Genomic DNA, 14,033 nt, shown 5'->3' with positions numbered 1-14,033 from the left:
GAAAAGTTATTCAAGCAATAAATGCTACAATCCAAGCTCATATGTCTAGAAGACTTAATCTTTTGGAAAAGGTCGTTGTTTTAAACACCTATATTCTCTCGAAATTGTGGTATGTTGCTCAAATCATACCAGCCAGCAATATACACATTGCACAAATACGTAAAATAACGGGAAGTTTTTTATGGGGTTATCATAGAATCTTTAAAATAGAACGCTCACAATTATACTTGCATTATTTTAAGGGAGGGTTGAATTTAATAGATGTAGACACTCAGTGTAAATCTCTTTTCGTGAGAAGTTTACTTTTCAAAGGTGCCACTGCTATAAGTCACTATTTGATAAGAACACACAATTTGAAAGGACTAAGTTTAAATACACAACGTCTTATTCAGAAAGCAAAAGAAATCAAAGATATGACGCATCTAGTAACTAACAAGCAAATTTATGAATACATGTTAACTAAACTGAATATTGAAATTAAGGTTGAAAAAAAGTATCCTCAAATACATTGGGAAGTAGTATGGGAGAACATCAATCAAAACTTTTTAAGTTTATCAGCTAGGTCAACATTGTATGAGATATTTAATGACATCATTCCGAACAAAATTAAAATGTTTAACAATCTTGCTAACATAGATAGCTTTTCATGCGATGTGTGTGGAAAACCAGATAATAACGTCCATCGGTTTATGAATTGTATAAAAACAGCTGATATATGGAACTGGGTGTCTGACATAATCAAAAACCGATTAAAAATTAAAATAACTTCGCCACATTTGCTACTTTATCGTGGAATAGGGAAACATAATTGTAGATTAAAAGCAGCATTATGGTTAGTATGTGAAGCAATAGTGTACAATGTCAAAAATCATAAGAATCCAAGTTTATACATGTTCAAGAAAGATATACAAGATTATAGATGGAATAATCGCATACTGTTTTGTAAACATTTCAAAAACTATCTTAACATCTGTTGAACACCAACAGAATTTAGTTAATGATTAGAATTAAGGTACATTTTATTAAAAAAAAAAACACTATGTATGTTAGACTATACATTGTTATGTTTGTGAATGTTGTAAAAAGTTAAATAAACAGTAAAAATGAAAAAAAAAAAAAAAAAAAAAAACCAAGATGGCGTCAAAATCCAAGATGGCCGCCATATTTTATCACTCAAAATAATACTCATATTTTTCATCTGACTCGAATAATACACTAATGATTGCAAACTTGTTTCTTTATTGTACAAAAACGATGTTTGCATTGATTGCACTCGCCATATACGTCAAAATCGTAGAACATGATATAGAAAATCGTTCATTTCATAGGATAAATACCATTGCTCACCTAGTTTCTGTACCCTATCTTACGCAATTTTTCCTCAGCTTTCTGATGGTAATCTCAGAATTCAAAACTAGCGGTGCGCTAATGGTGTAAAAACAATTTTTCTAACGAAATTCAAGATGGCGGCCAAATTCAAAATGACCGCCAATTTTTTTTCAACTTCAAATGAAAGCTATATTCTTTCTTTATACGATGCCATTAAGTTTGCTATGTGTTCCAAGGGAAATATGAGACATATCACGTAAAGAAATACCCAAGATTTATCAAAAAATGGGCTTTTTCGCAAACTGTTTATCTAGCTGGCGTACGAGGGGTCCACCAATTTGGAAAAAAACGAAAGAACCACCCTTAAGTTTTATCGAAAACTAGCGATCAGTGACATAAAATTGGAATTCTAACGATGGGTGCCGATGGCGGCCTGGTTTCAGCGAGAATTGCTCAACTAAAGCCTTGCGTTGAAAAATGTGACAGTTACATTCATTAAAAATGTATGAGACTAATTCTTGGAAAAATCCTTGGTTTTGTATTGTAACATAATTTTTTTTTTTTTTGGAAAAACATATCGTCAAAAAATATCGGTTTTACTCAAAATTATGCGAATACGAAAAACAACTATTCAAAACCAAAATATAACTAGTGATCTGTTATTGTCATTGGTTGGAATAGCGCTTAGAGTAAATAGCGCGATGAATTTTATTTGAAAATAATGGGTAAATTCTTTTTTTTCATACAACTACCCGGGAATACGGAAATTCCGGGAAATATGGGAATCCAGGGAAACATAAAAAACATTTCCTGGGAAACGGGAATCCATGGAAATCTTATTTCCCATGAAATGCTCCCGGGATTGGAAACTCTGCTCCTTTGCTTTTTGTTTCGCCATGGTGTTCCTGATTCGCCACCCTCCACAAGAAATCAACGTGGGTGGCGAATTCAGGAACAGAAATTAAAAATATGGCGGATACTGGTGCAAGTGGTCCAGTATTCGCCACCCCAATTGTTAACACAAAAACAAAGTTTTTGATTAGTTTTTATATTTTCTCTGCTGAGCATGGATTGAAAGCTTTTGTTTAATGTATTGACAGTAACACTGCGGAACACGTTTTTGTCACATGCACCAAAATACCGCTACATACTTAATTAAGGGTTGCTGAATCCGGTTTCAAAAATATCATAGCACGTCTAGTTTTTGAGATATTCGCAGTTGAAAATGCGAAATTTGAGCATTTCAGCCAACTTGCATGCAAGTTTGCCAACTTGTATGTCAATTTATTTGCTTAATTTGTCATAGAATTCAAACTTCATGTGTATAACAATACTTATCAACGAAGTTCATAATATTATTGATGCTCAAAAGTTGTTTTTTGATGGTTTACAAAAGTATTGTATTTTGCCATATAAGAGAAACGAAGAATTTTGTATGGAGACTGTTAGTATGTTGAAAAAAAAAACAATTTAATCGAAATTTAATCGTGCAATTTCAACCAAATTACCGTTTTGATTCATATTACGGACACTTAAGGCCTCATTGAGGTATAACTCATCAAAAAGCATGTAAAATATACCATTCCCTATGATTCCTCTGCGTTATTGAACCTTCAAAACACTCAACTTTCGAATGGTGAGTAAATATTTTGATTCCGCAACATGAATAATTTTAAATAAATAGAAATGTGTGAGCTTATCATGATTCTTATTCCGGACGCTCCATCACTTTTGCCTCATATTCCGGACACTTCGATTCAAATTCCGGACAGGTCAAATAAATCATAAATATAAAAGTCAAATAATCGATTGAAATTGTCAAACCACTTGAGGGACACCAAAGGTAGTTGGGCATTATAAATGTTCATAGATATCTATAAAAAATGCTCATTAAAACGAGTCTCGAAAGTGAGAACTTTCGAATGGCAAAAATTGAAACATTTCGTGTGAAATGTTTCCCATACAAAGTAAAGTGTCCGAAATTTGAAGCTGTCCGTGATATGAATCAAAACGGTATATATGAAACGAAAGTTAAAGGCCTATGTTGCATGCTTGATGGATTAGATAACGAACAATATTGATAAATCATACTTTAAATTTCATGTAAACATCAATGAAACCAGTGTTTTAAACAACTTTGGCGGCCTGTAGCTAAAAATTGTGACGTGCTGGAACATTTCTGAGAACGGCACCAGATTTAGCAGCCCCAAATTTACTAGAGACACATAATTTAATCCTTGAGACACGCAGATATATCATTTTTGTTGCGCTGTGTAATCAAAGGTCTTTTGATTTATGTATAAAAAATATTTTTCCTTAGGGTGGCCACAACTGGTACACTTCCCCTATATGGCGGAAAAATCTGGAAAGTATTCAAAATCAACGAAACAGTCACCCCTCGGTATGATGCAAATCGTGCAAAAGTTTGGGTTCACATGAGCCGCACGCACATCATTTTTGTCAATATCTCTGCCATTTTTCAACCGATTTCAATAGTTTAAAGCTTTTTTGAGCGCAAATAATGGCGCGTACATGATTGGTTTGAGATTTCACAGATTTAAGTATTTAAGTTCACGTGAACCCAAACTTTTGCACGATACTCCATACTGTGGAGTGAACCCAAACTTTTGCACGATGACTTGACTGACTATTTCATTGATTTTGAATACTTTTAAGATTTTTCCGCCAACATTTCATGAGTGCTCTTCAAAGAATATAAGTGTCACGTCACCCCCCTGCTGCAGTTCAACTGTGGCCGATAGCTATTGTAGGTACCACAGGGATCGATTGGTATTACCAATACTATCTATCGACGACCGTGTGTAAAGAGGAGCGACAAGAAATGGGATGTCTGGCAAATTGAGTAAAAACAATAACAATGTGTAATCGCTTGCCTTGGTAAATACCACAACATAAAATATTAAAAAATCTCTAAAGTATACTGTTAAGATATAAGCATAAATTTAGTAGTTAGTAGTTTGGATTGCTGCATATTTCCACTATTTGTAGTTTATAAGTGAATTACTATTATTCCGCGTCCTACTGAGGTAAATTTGAAGCTCCAATATTGTTTACATTAACCTAAAACTAAAAGTAGAATTTCTTCTCAGGAATCGATGAACTACTTGGATTCGCTAAATAAAATTAGGATATAAATTACTTTCAAACTATCTCGTAAGTAGCTGAATTAAATGCAGTAGTCGTACATTTAGCTAATTTTTGAACTCGATTCCGAATAGCGTAGAGATTACCCATAGTTTCCCGAGAATTCGTGATACGATCCCTAAGTCCAGAATGATCACCAACAATTGTAAGTTGTATTTGCTCTTCATAAATTAATAATAATAAATGATATTTTAGCTTTAAGCTTACCGACAAAATATTTGGTTTGCTGACGAGATTTTGAAAGCCTCCCCACGCAACAATAAGATTACGATTCTAATGACACCTTGTTTTAAAATTTTGGTCGATCCAATGCTGAGGAAATTAGCTATGTTTTTTCAGTGTGTTGTTTGAAAAATGTCACAACTTCATTTAAAAATTTAGTATACGAAGTTCAAAGAATGTTTTTGAAAAAATACATACGAAGTAAGAATAACTCTTTGCCTTTCGCATGCGGCTTTAAGAGTTTCAATTGCACGTGTAATCACAGAGATATGGACTGAACACTTCTGCATGGTTTTTCGGGGGTGAACCCAAACTTATGCACGGGAGTGTATGTATAAACAATATTCTTCCTTAGGGTGGCCACAACTCGTTCATCTCCCCTATATGCATTTTTTGTAATTATCTAGAGTCATTCGAATCTGACAAACCTAAAATAACAACATTTGCGATAAGATTTGACACGGTTTTCATGCAGCTTCAGTGTTCCTGAAAATTATGTAAAAAAATAGTTTTATTGCCAAACTCAGAATGCTGAAATGATTATTTTGTTACGGCTTCTATTATAAATCCACTTCGACAATCCTTTGATTTTAATTCCTCTAATTGCTTACAATAGAGAGCAAAATTTGTATATTAAGTCAGAAAATTTAGCTTAGCATCGAAAAGGAATTAATTGTATCAAATATGTTTCATTTGATGGCTTGTTCCAACAGCTCAATATCCTACTCTTTGGTATTGCACTCAAATTTATCAGGTCTCATCTCTAAGTTTGAATTCCATGGCTATAAAATAACCATGCAAGATTAAATCAATCCCAGCAGAAGAGATAGAATTCCTGTTTGCTCAACTCACCACTCGATTACAGTGAAGGAAACTTTCTGCTGCTTTCTTGGTTGTTTGAGAAAAATTATGTTGTTACCTCGTTTGTTCTGAGCTCCATGTTTACTTTTGGGATTTCTACCTTTATTACAGTTTGCTGCGGCACAATCAGTGGGAAAAGCACTAAAGAAAGCAAAAAACGTCCAGTTTCCTTCGGAGTTTCCTCCACATGGCGATATCTGCTTCTCCCAACCGCAGTCGCTCGGAGGAGTAAGATTCTGTACTGCAATGTTACAAAACAATGTGGGGGCCCATTTAGTGGAATAATATAGAAACGAAACAATTTCCTCTGCTTTAATACCCGACGAAGAGCACTAGAGCAAACACATGCTCGATAAGCGTAGGATGACGGCAGTACAAAGCAACATATATACGTGCTGAGAAAAGGAAAAGTTTAGAGTGCATCATAAAGTTGGTTGCGGCTTTTCCTAACAGCATATAACATACCCAAGTGTGGCGGACTGGAACAAGGTTGGCTGCATCGTTAAGTGTGTAGGAAAACGTAAGCAGTAAACGTAAGGTGTACTTGAAAACATCAATTTCAACCTTCATTACTACAGAAGCCCTCAGCGAGAAGACAGTGCATGCTACCGTCTGCGATGGGGCAATTGCAAACTACAGAAGGAAAGTTCCTGGTCAACAGCATAGACATTGTGCCAGTCTAGAAAAAGCGATAGTGCAGAGTTGAAAAAGTTTAACCCCCTCCATGCTTCCGGTTTCCGTTTTTAACGAATAATCCAGTCTGAGATATTTCGCCAAAGTTTGAGTCAACCAGAAATGTTCCGTCGGTAATTTTACCGGTGAAGTACAAAATAGTTTCGAAATTGCAGAACGACACTTTTGGCCTTGCGAATTGGTGAAGCAATGATTTTGAAGTTTTTGAAGGCTACAATGGTTTAGTACTGCTGGGGAAATGTTTGCGGTCTCGTTAGAGTTACTTTGGGAGGAAGTTGGTGAAAGTTCGGTCAATGATCATAACAAAGAGCAAAATTCTGTCTAATAATCGAGTTTATTGGAAGTGAGATCCAGTGATGCATTTCAAACTGAACGCGAGCCAAAACTGAACTGAAAGCGTTCCAATTTTGCACGAGAACGCAGCAAACATTGAACTCTCGTGCAAGATTCTGAAACTGCTCATGAACAGCGCGTTCAATTCAAAATGCACTATGATACTCAAAACACGAAAAACAACATCATACTGTATTGAGTCCAGATCACTCAAAATGTTTGGAACCTAAAACGTTCCATAATATCTTTTGTGAATTTTTCGCATTGAAATTTGTTGTGCAACTGCCTTAATACAGTGCTGTTCTGAATAATAGCAGCGCATGTCGATTTTCATACAAAATGTTCAACTTTGACATGCTGTAGTTTTGTTCCCTTTCAAGCAATCGAGCTGAAATTTTCTCCATAGAACTACAAATATGATCAATTTTGTAAGTACAAAATTTCAGTTTTTTCTGAGTCCCTGCCGAAAAGTGAGACACTAGGTGAAATTTTTCGAAAAAATAGCAGTTTTTCATTTTAAAATTTTTCTTCTACAAATATTTTAAACATTTTCGGTTTAGGTGTAGGTTTGATAAGTAGGAGGAGATTGTTCCAATGGTAAGTGATATACAATTTAAAACTATAATGTCAAGCCGAAATTAAAATTTTTAAAACTGCTATTTTTTCGAACAATTTCACTTAGTATCTCACTTTCCGGCAGGGGCTTAGAAAATTTTGAAATTTTGTGTTTACAAAATTGGGCATATTTGTAGTTCTGTGGAGAAAATTTCAACTCGATTGCTTGAAAGGGAACAAAACTGCAGCATGTCAAAGTTGAGCATTTTGTATGAAAATCGACATACGCTGCTATTATTCAGAACAGCACTGTATATTAATGTTCTTTGCGCATTCAATTTTCCGCTCCTACGGGTTCAAATTTACGAACCGCTCAATATGCAAGCCTACTTGATCCCTCGTTAAAAAATTTGAACTGGAACGCAAACTGAACGCGTTCAAATGCAATACTGCACTATGGTTCGAAGGCGGCCAAAACCTCAAAAATCAAAGTTGTTTTCTCCGAACGGTTCCCGACTCCCTTATCATATTGGTGGTTTAAATCCAAAGTTTTAGGCAAATTCATTGAATTTTGAATTTTATACAACTCTTTGAGTGGACCGTGGACATGATTTTTGGAGAAAATTAATAATTGCAATCCATAATTCACCTGATATTTATGAATTTAAGGAGAGCTCAAATCGCCATGGTATCTTCAGAGAAGTTGTTTGCAGATATATAAAGTACACCTGAATTGAATAGAATTTTTAATTGAATTTATACAAAGTAAATTAAGGCAAAAAAATATTCAAAAAACATATTATTTCCTATAAAAATACCCTAAGACATTAGTAGCCCGCGAATACCCGCGATGAGAATAAGCTCATTCGAAAGCTAAAAATAAGAGCTTTCAAGTAGGGTACAAATGATTTTGCGAAAACTTGCGATAGACCACTTTCAACGCATTTGAATGTTTACGGAGTGCAATTCTAGTTGAATAATAACAATTCTGTGATACGCTTGTACGTGCATTGCAATCGTAGTAAGCATGAATGGCATTCCTAGAAAGAACGAATGGACCGATGCACGAGTTCACTAATTTGACGTTTGAGCGGTGCCGAATTCACTCGTTGCTATGGTCACGTAATTAACACGGCACCGCTCAAACGTCAAATAGTGAACTCGTGCATTGGTCCATAACTCGCACCTATATTTTTCTTCATCTTCTTTCTGGCGTTACGTTCCAACTAGGACAAAGCATGCTCCTCAGCTTATATTTCTTATGAGCACTTCCGCAGTTATTAGCTGAGAACTTTCTTTGCCGATTGACCATTTTTGCATGTTCATATCGTGTGCTAGGTACAATGATACTTTGTGTACTGGGAAGTCGGGAAAATTTACTTTACGAAAAAATTCTCGGCCGGTGGACCTCTGATTTGGCTTGGTTTTGCTGAATAGCTGCGCATTCATTGCTATGGCTCTCTGCGACCCTATACATACAATATTTTGGCATAATACCTTAATTAAATATTGTCCACACCTTCATTTGGTATTATTATGGTATTGAAGTGCTTTGAATTAAAATTTGAACTGTTACTGAATCCACCAAATATAATAACACAAATTAGCTCGTCTTATTTACATAGTCGAACGAAACTATTTCCTTCGAATGCAGCCTCCAGATAAAATTAAACAAATTGAAAAAATCATTCCCTACGTGGATTTGCTTTTGCTGCCAAAGTAAGTATGAAAACAGACTAAAGCTATAGACATGACAATCATGCTGAAACTGATGAAATGGATGATACTTGCATTGAGGCAGGGTTAGATCGGAGATATTTAGGGATAAATTCTGCATGAAATTTTCACAGTTTTTCAAACATCGCATGAATTTCAACATTTATTTTTGAGTGATTTGTCAAAACAAGAGTTCTTAGAGAATTTTTTTATTTCAAATTAGGATAATTGGCATATTAAAAAAATAAAGTTTCAAATTTGGACGAGATTAACTAATTTGCATATGACAGTTTTTGTGTACAGCTTACATATTTTTAGGTAAATCGTTCATAAGTTTTTGCCAAAAAATTCACTTTAGTCAAGTTGTTTTTACTATTGGAGTTAGGCATGGAAAAGTTATTCAAACATTTATGTTAAAATGTTAGCTATGTCTGACATGCTGTGAATTTTATTTAAATTGTTGTCATAATAATGAAAGCACCAGTACTTACACATTGAGGATGCTACTGATCCCGAGTAGTGTCTGTTGGTTCCCTGTGTAAGTACAGCTGTTCTTGCAAAACCGGACTATAAGTCACCTGAAGAGATCAAAAATGGAATAAATGATTTACTTGGATTTTCTCCAGTCCAAGTAATCATTATGAAAAAGAGAATCCAATCTGGCATTGTTTCTCAAGAATATTATTTAGTTCACTTTAACAAAAAAGTTATAAATAATATTAAAGCTTTAGAAAAAGCTAGACTAATGTTCGATGTCCGTGTGACATGGGAAAATTTCCAGAAACCTGGATGAAATTACCAGAACCCCACTCAGTGCCGTCGGTGCCAAAAGTGGGGTCATGGTACAACAAATTGTCGCATGGATGCTTAATGCATGATTTGCGGAGGTTCTTCTCACGCCAAGGACGTCTGTCCAGTGAAAGAAGGTACCACCAAGTTTATATGCTCGAATTGTGGGGGGCAATCATAAGTCCAATTTTTGGGTATGCTCTTCCCGAAGGAGAGTCGTCGAGGCTCGTCCCAGGCAGATGAAAGATAATATCCGTTACGATAACGGTCATTTCCGGTCTTTGCCTGGTAGAGTATCGAACAATACTAATTTTTCAGTTAACGATCGAATCTTTTTATTTCCGATCCTTTGCCGATATCGTTGACGGTAATTTGAACTCCTTCCCTATTCGTACTATGAGTACCCATTCTACTTGTTTCAAATCAAATGGAAAAAAAACCAGCCGTCACAAGTAACTCCTACTCCACCTCTTCATCTACCGAAGATTCTAACGGAAAATCATCAAATGTACCCATTTCAAGTGATATGTCTGCCTCTGATTTTAATTTTCTAACTGAACAATTGAATCTAATGATTGATGCAATGTTCAAAGCCACCACTATGACTGAACCAGTCCAAGTTGGTGTAAAATTTACAAATCAAATTTGGATTATTGGATTACGTTTTTCTAATGGATCCAATAAATAATAATTGAAATATTTTAAATTGGAATGCTCGTTCTTTGAATGGTAAAGAGGGCGAGCTGTTTAATTTTCTTACAGCTAATAACGTACATATAGCAGTTATTACTGAAACATATTTGAAACCTGGATCCAAACTAAAAAAAGATCCTAACTTTTTAGTTTATCGTAATGATCGTCTTGATGGGGCATGTGGGGGAGTTGCAATCATCATTCATAGGCGTATACGGTTTTCGTCATTTGAAACTAAAGTTTTTGCAACTTTAGGTGTTTCTGTTGAAACACAGCTTGATAAATATACTTTCATAGCTGCCTATTTGCCTTTTCAATGCTCTGGACAGCAAGTTAATTTGCTCCAAACTCTTGATCCGTCTTAAAAACGTGAGGAGAAGGCAATTTCAACGCACTCGCGATCCTGCTATGAAGATTATATGGCAGGATTTGCAGAAAGAAATCAAGATACGTTTTGCACAATTAAGAAACAAAAATTTTGAAAATAAAATTTTTCAATTGGACCCTGGCTCTAAGCCCTTTTGAAAATTATCTAAAATTTTGAAAAAACCTCAGAAGCCAATACCGGCATTGAAAGAAGAAAACAATTGATTACTAACAAATTGCGAAGAAGCTCAAAAACTTGCTATGATGTTTGAAAGTGCGCACAATTTTAATTTAGGACTTACTAGTCCAATCAAAAATCAAGTTACTCAGGACTTCGAAAATATTCTCAATCAAGAGAACGGTTTTCGAAAATTCCTGGGAGACTGATTTGGAAGCAGTGAGAACTATCAATACAAAATTCAAAAATATGAAAGCTCCTGGCGATGATGGAATTTTCTACATCCTAATCAAGAAACTTCCCGAAAGTAGCTTATTATTCTCAGTTGATATATTTAACAAATGTTTTCAATTAGCATATTTTCCTGACAAATGGAAAAATGAGAAAGGTTGTACCAATTTTAAAACCAGACTAAAATCCAGCAGAAGCTTCTAGTTATCGTCCAATCAGTTTGCTTTCCTCCATCAGTAAACTTTTTGAAAAGGTTATTTTGAACAGAATGATGGCCCACATCAACGAAAATTCAATTTTTGCCAATGAACAGTTCGGATTCCGCCATGGACATTCGACCACTCATCAACTTTTACGTGTAACAAATTTGATCCGTTTCAACAAATCTGAAGGCTACTCTACTGGTCTTGCTCTTCTAGACATAGAAAAAGCATTCGACAGTGTTTGGCACGAAGGATTGATCGTAAAATTAAAAAACTTAAATTTTCCAACATACATTGTTAGAATAATTCAAAGTTATCTGTCAAATCGTACACTTCAGGTTAATTATCAGAACTCCAGGTCTTAAAGACTTTCTGTAAAAGCTGGTGTTGCTCAAGGCAGCATTTTGGGACCAATATTATACAATATTTTCACATCAGACTTACCTGAGTTACCTCAGGGATGTAAAAAATCCTTGTTTGCGAATGACACAGGCCTCTCCGCCAAAGGACGAAGCCTGCGTGTCATCTGTAGTCGATTGCAAAAAAGTTTGAATATTTTTTCTTCATACTTGCAACAATGGAAGATTTCTCCTAATGCTTCCAAAACTGAACTAATTATATTCCCACATAAACCCAGAGCTCTTTATTTGAAACCTTCAAGTAGACATGTTGTCACGATGAGAGGGGTTCCAATAAATTGGTCAGATGAAGTTAAGTATCTAGGGCTCATGCAAGATAAGGATTTAACTTTCAAAAACTACATTGAGGGCATTCAGACCAAATGTAACAAATATGTAAAATGTCTCTATTCCCTTATTAATAGAAAATCAAAACTTTGTCTCAAGAACAAGCTTTTGATATTCAAACAATTTTTCAGGCCAGCCATGTTGTATGCTGTACCAATATGGACTAGCTGTTGTAATACCAGGAAGAAAGCTCTGCGAAGAATTCAAAATAAAATTTTGAAAATGATTCTGAAGCTTCCTCTCTGGTATAGTACCAATGAGTTACATAGAATATCCAATGTTGAAACATTGGAACAAATGTCAAATAAAATAATCAATAATTTCAGGCAAAAATCGTTACAATCTTCTATTGCCACGATTAATGCGTCATATATTTAGGTTATGTTAGGTTAAGTAAATTGAAAACGTGTTTTTTTTTCTCTTATAAGCAGGTGAAATCAACTCACCTGTAAAAAATCTGAACTACTACGGCAAATGAAATGTTATATGTTGTTAACAAAATGTTAATAAAATCTTAGATTTGTTTACCAAATTAGGATGATAGTGTTGTCTAATAACACAGAACACCTAGATATAAGAAATAATGAATGTAATGTTTGAAATGATACTAATAAAGAAATTTAAAAAAAATATTTTCTTCAAAAAAAGTCTACTTGCCAAAAAAAATGTGATTGCGTTTCTGGATTCTTTATTTTGAATTATCAATTAAGTAATAAAAATGATCCACTATAGTACATTTAAAACGCATATTTTGTTCTTCAAAGTTCTGGTTAAGTTTAGAATTTTCAGAAATTATTTGTTTAATAATATGATAATAAAGTTTACCCTTCTTCATCTATATTATGGAGATCTTGTGCGCGTTGCTCAAAAACATCCGAAATAATACCAACAATGTGAATTCAAGCTGAAAAGCCGGAAACCTTGAAGTTTTTTTTTGCTTCATACCAAAGTACAACCAGCCACAAACGAGCCCATGATTAGCGGTAACACACGTTTCACACAAACGGTCAGTTGTTGGTAAATAGTCAAAATGTATCCATAACCATTTACGGAAGCTTGGTATTACCGCTATCCATTGGAGGCTTATCGGTCTCCGGATAATCTATGCGGTTCCGTGCTCCACAGATGCAGTAAGGCATCCAAACTCATAATGCACTTTGTGTGAATTCCTCTGTCCTGCCTTGCTGGCAGATGCCAGTCGACTGCAGAATCTACTGGGCTAAGTTTATGTGGGCAGGCTGGTTTTATGCTTGAAACTCTTCAGTCTTCTTCTCTGTACACAAGGCTGCATGTATCGATAACCGTATGGTCCGCAGAAACCGATGCGCTGAACATTGTTAAAGCTAATATTTATGCCTTCGGTTGTGAGTCAGTTGCAGCTGATGACTTCCGCAAGCGAAATTTTATGAGTGCCACCATTCGGCTAGGAGACAAGTGGATGAAAAAAATCTATAAATTAGCTATTAATAACATTAGGTATTTTGCCATTGTTGGCTCGTTTCCAGCGAGTTTTGCCTATTAAGGAAAAGAACATTGAACTCGCATTATATTCGCGCCAAATTCCAAGTATCGAAATACACATTCAGGCGCATTATCCGATACTCGGGGGACTGACAAAATAAAAACGACATTTTGCCGCTCAAAAAGTGCCTATTTATGTTCAAAACTTTGCAAATAACTTTTCTATCTTTCGGTTTCCTTTTCCGCACGTAGGGGAATACTCTTTCCATTGAAGCCGAAGCGTTGCTTATCAAAGCTTGTTCAGTTTATCATAACTAATCTAAATGCAATTTAACTTTTCAGACCAATTTACGTTACGCAGGGTAAATACTGCTCAAAAGTTTGGCTCCGACGTTTATCGCACCTTCGGAAAATGCGTATTTGTGATTAAAGCGATATAACAACCTTATAGCTTACGCAACTTATTTCTTTAGTTTGTACTTGCTGGAGAAC

General features: G+C 35.2%; 1 protein-coding gene across 2 annotated transcripts in view; it reads right to left on the bottom strand.

The window, feature by feature from the left end:
* Nucleotides 1-14,033, bottom strand: part of LOC5569913 (serine-rich adhesin for platelets) — a 1,178,520-nt gene that overhangs the window by 366,123 nt on the left and 798,364 nt on the right. The window lies entirely within an intron of this gene.

The sequence above is a fragment of the Aedes aegypti genome, chromosome 1, assembly GCF_002204515.2.
Source record: "Aedes aegypti strain LVP_AGWG chromosome 1, AaegL5.0 Primary Assembly, whole genome shotgun sequence".
Lineage (NCBI taxonomy): Eukaryota > Metazoa > Arthropoda > Insecta > Diptera > Culicidae > Aedes > Aedes aegypti.
Note: the sequence above shows the minus strand (reverse complement) of the source record. Positions and strands in the feature narration are given on the sequence as shown.